This window comes from Monodon monoceros, unplaced genomic scaffold (genome assembly GCF_005190385.1).
Source record: "Monodon monoceros isolate NGI ecotype Baffin Bay Population unplaced genomic scaffold, NGI_Narwhal_1 Super_Scaffold_21, whole genome shotgun sequence".
Classification (NCBI taxonomy): domain Eukaryota; kingdom Metazoa; phylum Chordata; class Mammalia; order Artiodactyla; family Monodontidae; genus Monodon; species Monodon monoceros.
The window spans coordinates 77,563,645-77,579,001 of record NW_021703778.1 but is presented as its reverse complement, the minus strand read 5'-3'; positions in this window follow the sequence as shown (position 1 = coordinate 77,579,001).

The following is a 15,357-nucleotide window of genomic DNA, read 5'->3' as shown; positions in this document are numbered from 1 at the left end:
TGTGCTGTGACCGGGGTTAACATGTACCCTATGCCAGATTAGCCTACGTGCTTTAAGTAGATGAATTCATTTATCGTTACAGCAACCTGGTGAAGTAAGACTATTATTAATCCCATTTTACAGCTGGGAAAATGAGGCACAGAGAGGTTAAGTAACTTACTCAAGGCCACACAGCTGGTAAAGTGGCCAGGCTGGGATGGGAACCCAGGAATTTTGGCTCCAGAACTCGCTGCAGCCTCTGCTGCTGCCTGGGCTGCTCCAGGGAGGGGACAAGGCTATACTTTTCCCTGACAGCTTCACAGCAATCTTGAGAGAAGTATAATCATGATCGTATTGCAAATAAAAGACCTGGGGCTCAGGAACATTAAGACACTTCTCCAGGGTCACACAGCTAGTAAGCAGATGAGGAGACGCTCAACACCAGAACTCATTGGCTTCAACCTCACCTGCAGGGGGTTTTGATGTCCACCTTCCCACTCTGCACGTGGCGTATTGCCTGGGCTGCAGGTAGCAACCTCCTCTGGGCTGTGACTACCCTGTCTGGATTACTAGGGTAGCCTGAGCTGGGCCTCAGAACCCCAGGGCTTTCGCCTTGAGTTGCTGTGTGGCCACAGACAAGCCCTTCCCTCCCTGGGCCTGCGTTTCCTCAGGCGAGGGATCTGGAGCTGCTGGGTTAGATAGGTCAGATAATCAGAAGGCCTGGGGGGTGGTATGGGGAGTGTGCACAGAGGGGTGAGCTGGGCTTTGGGCCCTTCATTAAATTCCAAACAAACCTAGCTGCATGGTAGGCTTCATGGGCCTCCGGAGCCTTTTGTCTGCCTGCTCATGGTTTTCAGTGCTCCTGCAGGGCCTGGTAACAGCCAAGCCCTCAAAGACTAGCAGTCAGACCCTCCCAGGCTGAGGAAGCCTCCGCGGGAGGCACTGACCTTCCTGTGCCATCCCAGCCTGACCCGGCCTCCCTGGGGACACGTCACAAGCAGAGCTGGGGGAAGGGAAGGGACGAGAGGGGACCACAGGGGAGATGAGAGATCATGCCCCACACCCAGCTCTGCTAGATGACCCCACTCCCATTCTGGTCCCAGCTGGCTGCCACATGTGGCAGTGATGAGCCCACAACTCCATCATTTGTGGGATCTTCAGATTAACCCATGAAGGCCCACCTTCCAATGACAATATTAAGGCCAAGGCCAAATGATCTGTCCCTCTCTCTCCATCACCTTCCCCACCTCATCACCTCCCGCTCTTCCCCCGCTCACTCTGCTCCAGCCACACTGGCCGCCCTGCTGTCCTCAAGCACACCAGGCCCACTGCCACCTCAGGGCCTCTGCCCTGGTGACCCCCTCCGCTGCCGTGCCCCTCCCCCGCGGTCCTCATGGTTGGCTCACTTCTTCAGCTGCTTCAAGTCTGCTCTTGATTTTCACCTTCTCACCAAGGCCTGCCTTGACCACTTGACTTCAAACTGCCTCCTCCCAGCCTTCCCCATCCTCCTGGCCCTTTCTCTGTTGCATTTCACAGATTTATCCCCTTCTGACACTTTGTAATTGACTTCATATTGTTTCCTCTTTCTCCTCCATTAAAATGTAAGCTCCAGGAAGGCAGGGACTTTTTTTATTTTTTGCAGTACGTGGGCCTCTCACCGTTGCAGAGCACAGGCTCCGGACGCGCAGGCTCAGCGGCCATGGCTCACGGGCCCAGCCCCTCTGCAGCATGTGGGATCTTCCCGGACCGGGGCACGAACCCGCGTCCCCTGCATCAGCAGGTGGACTCTCAACCACTGCACCACCAGGGAAGCCCAAGGCAGGGACTTTTGTTTGTCTTGATCAACATCAAATCCCTCCCCAGCACTTCGAAGAGTACCTAAACACGGTGTAGGTGCTTAATAAATACCTGTGGAACAAATGAATGGGTGAATGGGTGGATTTCAGTACATCCCAAAGCAGAGTAACCATATGTCTTGTTTGTTTAGGGACCAGGGAATGAAGTCTTGGAACACTTAGGTTGGAGCCTCACCTCTGCCCTGTCTGCTGTGTGACCTTGAGCAGATGCCTCGACTCAGGGAGCCTCAACTTACTAACTGCCCTGGCCCCTCACAGGACTGCACCTTCGAAGAGATGGCTTCTAGGAAGGGCTTGGCAGCTGGCACGCCCATAGGACTGCCTGGCTGCTCTCTGCCCCCATGCAGTCCCCACATACTTTCTGTGAGGCATCAATGCTGGACAGATCACCTGACCTCTCTGAGGCTCACTTTCTCCACCTCTAAAACGGAGGATGATGAAGGTTGAGGCCCTGTGAGCAGGTGGCACTGAGCCTGGGACTTGGTGAGCACTCTGCAAAAGTTTGCTCTATTCAGGTGTTGCCAGGTCAATGGGATGGAATGGCCTTCACCACTCAGTGTCGGGCCATCAGACAGTCCTAGTGAAGGAGGGGGCCCACCAGAGTAGAGGACAGCAGAGTTGGCAGGGACTTTGGAGGTCAGTGGGTGGCTGCTGACCTCAGAGAGGAACAGGAGCTTGTCCAAGGCTGTGCAGACTCAGACTCGGCCCTTCCCTGAGCACCTGTTGTAGGTTTCACCTCACAGTTCTCTGGGTGTCAAGCAGCCCTCGCCGTCCTGTCCGAAGCCTGCCAAGGGTCGGGATACACGAACTTTCAGGTGTACGTGTATCCTCTTCCTACACCTTCTTCCCATCGGGTGAGGGTGTGTGTAGGAGGGTAAGACGCAGACCCTGGGTGGAGAACTAAGCCCCTGGTTCTGAAGAGTCTGGGTTCTAGAAACCCTCTGATGAAAGCTATGACCTTTTCCTCCAAGAGAAGCACATATCCACATTCAGAGACTGGAATCACTGTCCCCTAGGACACTGTAAATGATTAGTCATCATCCGGTGGCACTGCCCCTGTGGTAGGGCTGGGCTTGATCCCTGTTACTTGATTCCATCTGTCCATGCCATCCAGCTGCTTTGTCAGATCTCTAGCACCAGCATCCCATCTAAAACGAGGTTGGTCACTGCCATGGTATCGGCCAGGGGTCCATTTTCAGCGGCTGAGCCTTGGAGGGCAGCACATAGCATCCTGGACATGCAGGATCAGGTTAGGATGGGGGAGATGGAGCAGATGGTGAGAGCCGTCCCCAGCCCTGCCTCTCTCGGGATCCTCTTGGGGCTCAGGCATGGGGGCCACTGAGAAAGACCCAGGTTGGTGTGGTTGGGGTGACAAGACAGGCAGGGAGAAGCAGAAAGAGTGCAGTCTAAGAGAGTATTCTCTAGGTCTGGTCCTTGAAAGGAAGGTGGGAAAAGGACCACTTACCCATTTCACAGATAAAGACATTGAGGCTCAAAGTAGCCACAGAGCACACAGACCAAGGAAATGAAAACTAGGATTTGAATCTGCTCTGACTGCCTCCAGAGTTCATGTCTTGTCCCAATGCATGGAACATCGTCAGCAATTTAACTTGACTTTGAACAGCTCCTATCTACAGAATCCTGTGTCAGACAACTTGGGAGGACACAGATCCATGGGGAGCATAGACCCCACTGGAAGCATCCAGGGCCATAATAATAACAACAACAACCAAGGCATAACAATAGCTAACATTTTGGGAGCACTTACTAGGGGCCAGCGTTATGCCAAACAAATTTTCATGAATTATCTCATTTAAGCTTTCAAGTACTTTGAGGTATAAGCAGCAGTATGTCCATTATTCTTGTTTGCTTTGGGGATCCAGAAATGTGTACTCATTTTTGAGACTAGAAGCTCAGCGAGGTTAGGTGGCTTGCCCTCAACAAAGGTGATATCTTGCTAAGGCTCCATCTCTCACTACCTGGGCATTGTCTGGGCCTGAGTCAACCTGGGCAGGTGTCACCTAGACCCGGCTCAAGTTGGCTGGGGCAGGATGAGTAGATGACGGTTGCAGTAGGCATCACTCCTGGATTGTTCTAGAAGAATTATATTCCTTATGCCCTCTCCAGGCCTCATTTTCCCCACCTTTGTATCCTCTGACCTCTAATGTCCTTGAGTCTGTGATCTGAGCCATTCTCCCATTCCAGATGCTTGAGGCTGAGTGAAAGGTTAGGTCTCTGCGAGAGCAAAGAATGACTTGATAGAGGAGAGAAGGGCTGCCAGGGCAGAGGGGGATGGCATAGGCAAGAGCAAATGAGGAAAATACCCAGGTGGCAACACAGCCTTCCAGAGGTGAGGCCCTGTGCTCAGAGGGTTTTGGGGGAGAAGGGCCAGACTTCGTCCCAGCCCTACCCTCAACAAACCCCAGGCAGCCTTACCACCCCTGTCCCCCCCAAAAAGGCTGGTATAATATCAAATCAACCAGGACAGCAAAGAAAACAATGATAGGAGAAGAGGGGCCAGCGTTCAGCCACATCACTCCTCTCTCTGGACCTCAGTTTCCCCTTTGTGAAGAGAGGGAGCTGGCCCTTCAGTCATTTGGGGGATATTCAGGCCAGGCTGGCTCTGAATCTGGAGAAGTCAAGGTGGTCCCTCCGTTCCCTGCCCCAGGTCTGTGATTGGTGTTGTCTCCTCCCTTCCCCTCCCTTCTCCTCCCCTCCCCTCCCCTCCCACTCTTTCACAGCGCCCAGCGTGCTGTGCAGTTATTAGTTTAGGTTCATTTAGAATCGGCTTAGCCACCCCACACCCCTGGAACCTGGAAGCTTAAAGCACAAGATGTCTGGCAAATGGAAATTCAATTGCTTTAATATAGAGACTATTTTGCTGCAGTCGAACTGGAGCCTCTTATTAAGAATCTGATGGAATTTCTAAACAGGGAGAGAGGCCCCAAGGAGGGGGCATCGCCCATCACACACCAACATTGCTCTTGACATATTTATGGCTCCAATAAAATCTCCCATCTGGTATATTTTAAAATAAAATTGAATATTTATCACTTTCCCTGAGTCGGTTTGTCGTTCTCCCCAGGAGGAGATGGCCAGCCCGAGATTACCGGCAGCGGTGGCGGCAGCTGCCGCAGCTGGCGCAGGCGGGCAGAGGGGTGACCGGGCTCTGATTTAAATTTCAATACCTTCCCCATTACAGCTGTCTGGGCTGGGAAAATTACTAGGGGGAAGCAGGCCATGTGCTTCTCCTGTTTCTCTGGACACCAGCTCGGCTCTCCCCACCGGGGCCCACAGGCTTGGTTTGTTCTATCCCCTGGTTTGGAAGGTCTGGATAAACCACAACCTGGGAGACATAGGAGAAACCCTGGTTTTCCGGGATGATGGTTCTCTAGGCCTGGGAATCCACATTATCCTTATTCACTCCTCTGGAGCCCAGTGGACATCTTTGGAAACTGCCAGATAGTTCAAGAGGGCCTCTCTGTCTATTAGGGTTCAGAGATCAAGATCAGGGCTTAGACTCAGGTGGGGATCCAGGTTCAGTTTATAACCAGCATTAAGGGTTGTCTAACACTAAGATCAGAACCTAAACTCATGTCAGGATCAAGGCTTGGTGGATAAGCAAGTTCAGGGCTCTGGGATCAAGGTTCAGTCTATTAACAAAGACAAGGCTCAGACTTCCTCTTTAGAGAAGTCAATTCATATCTCTGGGCTTTAATTTCTTTTTCAGTCAAATGGAGAGATAAGAATTGCGCTACCTTCTTCCAAAGGCTATTTAGGAAAACAATTAAAACAATATCTTTCATTTCTGTAGCATTTCATAGTCTATGAAAATGCCTGCACATACTTCATATCTTTTGGTCCTTATAATAATCCCTATTTTGAAGATAAGAATACAGGTTGAGAGATGTTAAGAAGCTTATCCGAGGTCCCACAGCTGGTAAACACAGGCAGGAAGTAGGGATTGGGCCTAGCTCTTCCTGACTCCAGCTGGTTTCTAGAATACAGAAACACAAAGAAGCAGTGACAAGACTGCACTTGTCTACCCAGTACTCATTTCCCCTTTTTTCTCTGGTAACAGAATGCTTATTCTATTCTTGGGCACAATGTGTCCACCTAAAAGACTACATGTCCCAGCTTCCCTTGCAGCCAGAAGTGGCCAATGAGATATGAAGAATGAGAATTGTTGAGTGGGACTCCGGGGAAAGTTCTGTAATAGGGAGATGGATTAAAAGTATGCAGATTCCTCCCTTGTCTCCTCCTTGCTTCCTGCCTGGAATGCAGACACAATGGAGCCCAGCAGCCATATCAGACCATGAGGTGACACTGAAGACAGACAGCAGTGCTGAGGACAAAGCTGAAAAAGAGAAGGAGCCTGGGACCCTGATGACATGGTGGAGCCAACGCACCAACCCTGGGCTGCCAACCTCCAGGTGTGGAAGAGTAAATGACACAGCTGAAACCGTGCACCTCAGATTGGGACTTGAACCCACGTTCCAGGACTCAAACCCAGCCAAAACCTGCAGTCTTCCAACTGAGATCTCACACCTGGTTTCAGGACTTAATGAAGCTCAGGTTCTTGACGTCTCATTGCAGAAAGAATTCAGTGAGAGACAAAGTGATAGGTAAGAAGTGGATTTATTTAGAGAGAAACACACTCCACAGACAGAGTGTGAGCCATCTCAGAAGGTGAGAAAGGCACCAGGGTATGGGGTTGTCAGTTTTTATAGGGATGGGTAATTTCATAGGCTAATGAGTGGGAGGAGTATTCCAGCTATTTCAGGAAAGGGCAGGGATTTCCAGGAATTGGGCCACCACCCACTTTTTGATCCTTATGGTCAGTCTTGGAACTGTCATGGTGCTTGTGGGTGTGTCATTTAGCCTGCTGATGTGTTACAGTGAGCGTATACTGAGGCTCAAGGTCTAGGGGAAGTTTTTTGTTTTGTTTTCTTATAAATTTGTTTATTTTATTTTTGGCTGCGTTGGGTCTTTGTTGCTGCGCGCGGGCTTTCTCTAGTTGTAGCAAGCGGGGGCTACCCTTTGTTGCGGTGCGTGGGCTTCTCATCGCGGTGGCTTCTCTTGTTGCGGAGCATGGGCTCCAGGGTGCGGGCTTCAGCAGTTGTGGCACACGGGCTCAGTAGTTGTGGTGCACAGGCTTAGTTGCTCCGTGGCATGTGGCATCTTCCCAGAGCAGGGCTTGAACCAGTGCCCCCTGCATTGTCAGGCAGATTCTTAACCACCGCGCCACCAGGGAAGTCCTGGTCTACTGGAAGTTGACTTGTCCGCCATCTTGGACCCATTTGGTTCTAATCAGTTTATGCCATGTCCTCTGGCTCTGTCACTCTTTCAAAGGTTGTGCCCTGCCCCCTTCCCTCCTGTTTCACAACGATGGATAATTTGTTTAGGCCATTATGCTCGGGTCTCTGTTGCCGGCAGGCAAATGTAATTTCTGATTCAAAGGTGTTACCCTGAAAAAGAGTATGGCCAAGTAAGCTTGAGAAATACCAAGTTAAACAGAGTCTTTCTGATATAACTTCCCAGAGCCTTTAAGTGCTAACCAGTTGGCTTTTCATGAATCTCTTTTTTTTTTTTTTTTTTTTTTGCGGTACGCGGGCCTCTCACTGTTGTGGCCTCTCCCGTTGCGGAGCACAGGCTCCAGACGCGCAGGCTCAGCGGCCATGGCTCACGGGCCCAGCTGCTCCGCAGCATGTGGGATCTTCCCGGACCGGGGCACGAACCCGTGTCCCCTGCATCGGCAGGCGGACTCTCAACCACTGCGCCACCAGGGAAGCCCCCTTTTTTTTGTGGCACACTGTGTGTGTGTGTGTGTGTGTGTGTGTGTGTGTGTGTGTGTGTGTGACCGTGTGTCTGGGTGCTGGGAGAATATTCCTGATGTCTGACAGGGACTGGAAAGTACTTTGCCCAATGCTCTCATTTTTAAAACAAAGGAAGCCACTGGCCCCTTCTGACATTTTCTTGAGCTTCAGCTAGCATTCTGATTTTGCCTCCTCAGTGTTTAAGGAATGTAGGGCCAAGCAAAAGAGGGCTAATTTAGGGACAAAGCTGGAAGGACTGTCTGGATCAAGAGGGTCTCCTTGTGGCATCTGGAGCCTTCTTGGACTGGGGCTTGCTTCACAGGCGTGTGGGCCGTTACGGGGGAAAGAGGACCCTGGGCACTCTTCATATCATACGTAGGGCACTAGCAGCCTGTCCCTCTCCCCACCCCAAGGCAAAGGGGGACATAGAGGGCATAGAGAGTGGGAGGGACTCATCCTGGTCACGGAAAGAGTGACTGGTGCCCCCTCCCCAACCTGCCCCTAGCCCTTCAGTTTTACAGAAAGCTCTGGCTGAGTCATGTACTTTTCTGCAGTGGCTGTCTCTCACTCCTCTGTGAGGGTCCCATTGCAGGCTGCAAGATCTTGACACGCCCTTTCAATGCCATTTTAAGAGACTCATAACACAGTAACAGTAATGGAGGCACCTGCTCCCTGGCTTGGTGATTACCGCACTCCCTTTTGGAGAATTGTTTACTGCTTTGCAAAGCGTGAAGTCTCTCCCTACGTTTTAAATGTGTCCTCCTTGGAGAACATGGCCATAGCTGGGGCAGTTAATCACCAGCCTGGACCAAGGAGAGAAAGGCATAGAGCCTCACTGTGGCAGCCCAGATGGAGGAGAGGGGTAGGGGGAATGTGGTATCCAGAATCCCAGACTGAGGATGCCTGAGGACTCGAGGTCCCCCTTCCTCTGTTCTGCTGTGGCCAAGTGCAGTCCATTCCCCAGATCTCAGTCTCTCTGTCGGTGCAATGGGGCATTAGATCAGGCCTCTGAGAACTTGTCCAGCACCAGAATTCTAAAGTTCTGCTTTTCTAAGGAGATTGTAGGGAATTGAGGACAGAAGAGAAAGACAACTAGCTTCCTCTGTTGCCAGCAAACTCCTGGAGAGCAGGAATCATGCCTATTTCCTCTCTTTAGCCCAAAACCTGACTCTGGCGTGGTGGGATGGAAGAACCCATCCTGGCCAGAGGGGGAAGCATGGCCATGTTCTAGGGGAGGGTGGAGTGGATGGGAAGGGAGTGGTGTGTGGAAAAAACGGAAGCCTGAGGCTCCGTCTGAAGAAAATCCAATATCAAAACTTTAACAAGAGCCCCATAAACCAAGAAATGAATCTTGGACTCAGGAGGTGAAGGATCATTTAAATGGCAAATTCCCCTTGTGCCTGCAAGGGCTTGTTTATAGAATAAGGAGCTGAGTGCAGGTGGTCCCACACAGAAAACTGGAAGCTTTTCTTTTTAAACTCCCCGAAGATTCATCTGCAATGCAGATGAAGCATCTTAGAAACAAGAATGAAAACAGGGTTTGATTTTCACAAAGGCCAATTCAGAGGCGTACTTCCTGTCCAGCCCAGGGCACCAGCATCTGTGTGTGAGATAACTGTCCCCAGCTGGATGGGAGACTGCCCAGGTGCTGCCAAGGTCAGGTAGGTCTACACACGTGCCTACATGTAAACTCATACTGCACACGCTTATACACACACATACACTCTCTCATTTACTCAGATCTACAGCAGAGTCATTTTGGATTTGTAAGTTCTAGTCTGTGCCCAGCTCTGGATCAAGAAAATTCATTTACTCTGCAGTTATCGAGTACGCAGTAAGAGCCAGGAGTTAGGGATACCATGACGAATAAGATGCAGCCCCTCAAGGAACTCACAAGCCAGGCAGAGAGATAGATAAAGAGACAAACACCTTAGAGAACAGAGCACTATGGGAGCATAGCGGATGGGCCTCTAGTACAGGCTTGGGAGGTCAGGGAGGGCTTCCTGAAAGAGATGGCATCTTTAAGCTGCACTGTTTAATATGGTAGCCACTGGCCACATGTGGCTATTTATATTTAATTAGTTTAAGGTAAATAAAATTTAAAAATGGTTCCTCTGTAGCACTGACCACATTTCAAGTGGCTACCATATTGGACAGGGCAGAGATAGGATATTTCCGTCATCACAGAAAGTTCTATTGGACAGCACTGTGAGGAGGAACAGATCTTCCCCAGGCTAGGGCCATGGAGAGGTATTCCAGTTCCAGGGAGCAGCTTGTATAAAGGCCTGGAAGCAAAATGCAGCAGGTCCAGGGGTGTGAGGAGGAGGGAGAATGGTGATGGTTGAAGCTGGAGAGGAGGGAAGGACTAAACGGCAGCTGAAGCCTGCATGTGCTGGTAAGGAGCTGGGATTTTGTCCTGAATGTTTGGGAAGCCTTGGATGCGTTTTCAGTGGGGAGTAGCAAGGTCAGCTTTTCATGTTAGAAGAGCTTGCTTGGGGAATGGACTGGAGGGGAGCAAGCCTGGAGGCCAGAAACCCGCGGGGAGAGAGCAGGTGCCAGCATCCAGGTGAGAGCCCAGGTAGAGAGGAGGCGCTGGCCTGGGAGCTAAGTTGAGAGGACCTGGAGTTGGATTGGCTGTGGGCCCCAGGGAGACGGGCTCTGGCTTGAATGGCAGGGGATCTGGGCTGCCCTTTGTGGGGAAGAGGGAGAATCTGGGGGAGGAGTTCAGTTTGGGCTGTGCTAAGTGTAAGGGGAAGTGGAGACCTCACACCTGGCAGGTAGGTGAGGGCACCTGGTCCTCTGGAGAAAGTTAGAGCTGGAAATACTGAGGGGGTGGTCGTCAGCAAATAGACATGGATGCAGGTCCTGCAAGGGGCTGAGGTCCCAGGAGGTCCCAGAAGACAATGTTGGAGCCTTGGGAAACACAGGTGAGTTAGTGGCCAAGAGAGGAGAAGGAGCCGGAGTGCCAGAGAAGAGTGAGGGAGACCAGATGTCCCTTTGGAGGTGCACGTGTGGTTGTGGCTCCATCCCCTGGTGTGTGGGAGCTGCAGCTGCCCGTCTAGGCAGGGTTTCTGGAGGAGACAGGGCAGTAGCTGTGTGCCAAGGAGACTGGGCTTAGAGAGGAAGGCAACTCATGACAGCAGTGACAGAAAGGCAGTGGGGCAGCTTGTATTTTCTGCAGCTGGCCACAACAATCTCCCCCACCCCACAGGCTCTTCTGTGACCTTGGTGACCTTGCCACCTGCTCCTGGAGTCATGGGTCTGTGTCCCTCCTCTTAAACCTAGGCAAGCTTGTGACTGCTTTGACCAATAGAGTACAGCAGAAGTGACATTCTGGGACTTCTGAGGTTGGGTTATAAAATGAAATGCATCTTCCACCGTGTCTGCTGGGATATTCACTCTTAGAGCTCTGAGCTATCGTGTCAGAAGGCTTACTAGGACTGAGGCCACCATGCTATGAGGAAGCCCAGGCCGTGTGAATGGGCCCTATGTGGGTGTCCTGGTCAACAGCCCCAGCCTAGCTCCCAGCCCAGTCAGCATCTATTGCCAGACATGTGAGTGGATGGACCTCGGGATGATTCCAGACCCCAGACTTTGTCACCCCCAGACACTAAGGCCCCAGACATCATGGAGCCAGACACAAGCTGTCCCTTCTGTACCCTGTCTGAATGTCTGAATCCATGAGCATAATAAAATGGTCAGTGTTTTATACCACTGCCTCTTGGGGTGGTTTGTTATGCAATAATAGTAGTAACAGGAACAGACAAGCAGCAAACAGGCCAGGCGGTGGGTGTGCGGCAGGGACACAGGGAGATGATTGGACTGGATGGTGGGCTGGGGCCTCAAATGCTGGGGGAGGGGTGAGCTTTACCCTGCAGGCAGGTTAAGGAGAGGAGGCTGGGTAGGCTGAGCAGAGGCTGATGCTATGGAAGCTGGAGTCTGGAGACCAGACATGAATGTCAGAGACAATTCTGGCCTGGGAGGTTACCCCAAGGGTGGCATCAGAGAGGTCCTGGTGGGAGCAACAGCAAGAGGTGGGGAGGGCTTTGGAGTTCTACAGTTTTGTGTTTAGCTCCCAGTGCTCTCACTAACCAGCTCTCTCTGAAGCCTCAGTTTACTGATCTGGAAAATGGGAGTATAAAGTCCTCCCTGGCATAGAGCAAATGCAACGTAAACATGACTTCCCTTCCTTTTATCAATTTTTACCCATTTGTTTCTTATTATCTTAACAAGGGATGCTCACATGTGTATAGACTAAACTGTTGATAAACACATTTAAGGGCAAGGTTATTTGCCCTATTTTATAAACACAAAATGAGGCCCAGAGTGTCTGAGAATATCGCAAAGCCTCAGAGGTCTGTGGCCTTCAGCTTGTACTTTTTCTGCAACTGTTTCTCCCCTGGATAGAAGGAGGGAGGAGGAGAGGGCAGGCTGGTGCCCCAGCAGGTCCCAGGGGGCCTGGGCAAGGCTGCCAGCGCTGAATTAAGTATTCCTCCCCAGCCCTGCTCCAGCCCCAGCCTCGGCAACTGCTTGAGCTCTGGAGTCTCAGACAAATTGCAGCCCCAAGAGTGAAAGCAACTGTGGGGAGCTTACAAATGTGTCAGGCCCAGCTCTCCCCACCCCTGCTTCCACTCCGAAAGCCTGCCTCTAGGTGCATTGGGGTCAAAGCAGCCTCTAAGGAACTTCCACCAGGGCCTCCACACACACCCAGGCCTCCTGGGGTCCTTGCTGCCTGGGCAACCCTTACCCCCAAGCCCTGAGAGTCCTGGATGTGCCACCTGGACCCCAGCTCCTCTCCTCCTGCCACCCTCCTAGGCATCTGGTTCCTTCTCAGAATGCCTTGCTGTTGCCCCTAGCAACCGAGCTCCTGTCCCCAACCTGGTCCTCCTTCCTCCTCCCTCCCCTCTTTTCCTCCTCCCCCTTCTGCTTCCTCATTCCCATCCTTCCTCCCTCCCCCAACCTGTGGAGACAGTGCCAAGGGCTGGGAGACTCCCCTCAACGCCCCCGGCCAGCTGGGTGACGAAGCCAAGCTCCCTAGTCTTTCTGGGTTGCTAACTGACTGAAGATCACAGCCGGTACTCTCTGCCAACCTGAGGGACTTGGTACTGCAACTCTAGGACCCAGGGAATGTCCTGGGAAGACTCTCAAGCAGGGCTCTCAGGGCACCTCAGGCACAGGGCTAACAATTACAGACAAGAGAGTAGACTTAGGAGCCAAAGGGAATTTCTCCCCCTCAGAGCTGTTTGAGGTGGTGAGCTTCCCAGAGTTGGAGGCATGCAAGAAGAGACCTATCCCAAGATGATGTTGCTGGTGCTGGTATGGTGCAGAGCAGTGAGGGTCCTGCAGCCCTGACTTGGGCAGGCTTGAGAAGGAAGTCAGTGAGGACTCGGCCCATGTCTCCTCTCACTGTCCTTTTTATCCTCATCTCCTTTCCCCCAACCCCTGAATTCCCAGAACCCTTTAGCAACATGCCCAGTCCCCCGCACTGCCCTCCCAGAGGCTCCATCTTTCTCAGCTAGGCCCTAGGGAGGGAGGACAGTACTAATGTGGGGTTCTCATACACCTAGTACTCAGCACAGGTGTTTCAGAGTGAACACACACAGGGGTCCAAGGGAGCAGGGCAGTGTGCACCCAGCCACCCCACCCTCACAGCCCCTAAATGGCCAGCCTCCCTCCCAGACTCCTCAGCTCACACTCATGGCCGACCCTAGGCCTGGTCCCCTCATCACCTCCCCAGTGCCCTGCTGCGACCCGTTTAAACTGTGCCCCAGCCACGACAAATTTACCACCTACTCGGCCTGTTCTTACTCTTCTCTCCCTGCCTGGAGATGCTCTTCTCTGCCTTTTCACTCCACTTCTGCTCAGAGGTCACCTCCTCCAGGAAGCCTGCCCTGATAGCCCAGACTGTACTCGGTGCCTCTGCTAGGCTCCCCAGCCCCGTGCTTGCCCGTCTTACAGCTCTTTACTCCACTGAGTGGTCACCATCTTCTTACACGTCTTTCTCCTGAGTGCTCCTACGTCTCTCTGGGCCTCAGTTTCCTTCATCTGTAATGTGAGAGGGACAGGCCAGTGGTCTTTGAGGATCCTTTTGGCTGGTGAGGGTGAGTAAGTAAGTCTGGGCTGTTAGAACAAGAAAGGGGAAGTCTGGGTCATCTTTGCCCTCCTCTCCCTCCACTGCATCCACTCTGAGTGTCAGGCCCTGGGTGTGAGGCCCAAGCATTCGCTGTGTGGCCCTGGGTCAGTCCTGACCTTTTCTGGGACCTCAGTTCCTCATCTGCTAAATGGGGAGAAAAATCGCTGAGACCCGTCTCTTCAGGCTGCCGCGAGGCCTGGGATGCAGCTACCACACCAGACTTCTCCGTCAGCATCAGCCAGAACCCAGGTTGCCAAAGGGAACAGCTCCAGCTCTGCCGCCTCCCCCTTCTGGACGGTCCAGCCCTTGGGCTCAGGGGTCCCTGGGGCTCTGCTGCCCTCCAGTGGCCAGAGGCCCCTGGGCACTTAGAAGCAGTGAGTTTCCGGCTAATACAATTGGCGTCCGACTCAACCTGAGACAGAGGGAGACAAACGCTAAGGCCCAGAAGGTGGAAGGGACTTGTTGGGGGTCACACAGCAAGTCAGGGGCAGTGTCTAGACCAGAACCTGGGCCTCCTGGCTCCCAGCACTTCCATGCCCAGGGTGGGGCTTGTCCTCTTGTGTCAGGCTGACAAGAGGGAGCTGCTACCTCACCTGCCCAACCTGCCTCACCTGGGGACCCCCATGTGTGGTGGGCCCTGCCCTGTCGGCTCCTCTGAGAAGGGTTCCTTGTCCCTACCCAGGGGTCATCCCTGACTGGGGCGGGGGGGCCTGTAAGAGGGGCTGGGTGGGGTGCTTTAACCCCCTCCCTCTTGATTAATCAAATACTTAAAATAATGACCTCAGTCATGATTGATGGACAGAGCATAGCTAATTACCCTGGAGATTAAAATGACTGTTTCTGTTTAAAAAGGCTGCAAATGAGTTAATTATTTCCTTTGCTCACCTCTCTAACCTCGTTACACTTCTAAATGAATAGCAATATTGATCTTGGAACTGATTTTTGTGTTACACCGCCCAAGCAGGTTTAATTAGGGTTTGAAAATGCTTCAGTGCCTCCTCCTTCTGACCGAGAAAATTAGCCTTGGGTTTTACTTACATTTCACAGCCATGTCCTCACAGACAGAAGGGCTAGAACACGGCGCGGTGATGCCTGATGCCCGCCAACTCCTGCCCTGCTCTGGCTCCCAGCTCCCTGCCCACCCAGAGCAGCACTAATCATCCCTTGCCTCTCACCTCTCAGGAAGATGTGGCAGGAAGCTCACTGGGGGCAGCTAGTTTAGCCTCTTCTGGTCACAGTGGGGATTTGGGGGTTCAGACATGACAGGGAAGAGCCCAGCATTGCTTGGTGAGGTGGGGGCACGTCTGGACCAGAAACTGTCATGGATTCCTAGCTCTAGACCTTGACGGCTCCCTGGCTAAATAAATATTTCTTCTCCAGATCCCTAAGGAGCCACCTGGTCCTCCACCCCCACTTGCAGCTCCCTCCTGCCTTTCCTCTCCTAGGGCCACGTGCAGCAAGGGCTGCCAGACTGACTGAAGGTGGGAAACAGTAGGAGGAGCCGGGGCAGGAGATCAGGAGCCTTAACCTGTGTTACTGCAGGCAAGACAGCCCGGGGGCTTGTGGGATAAAG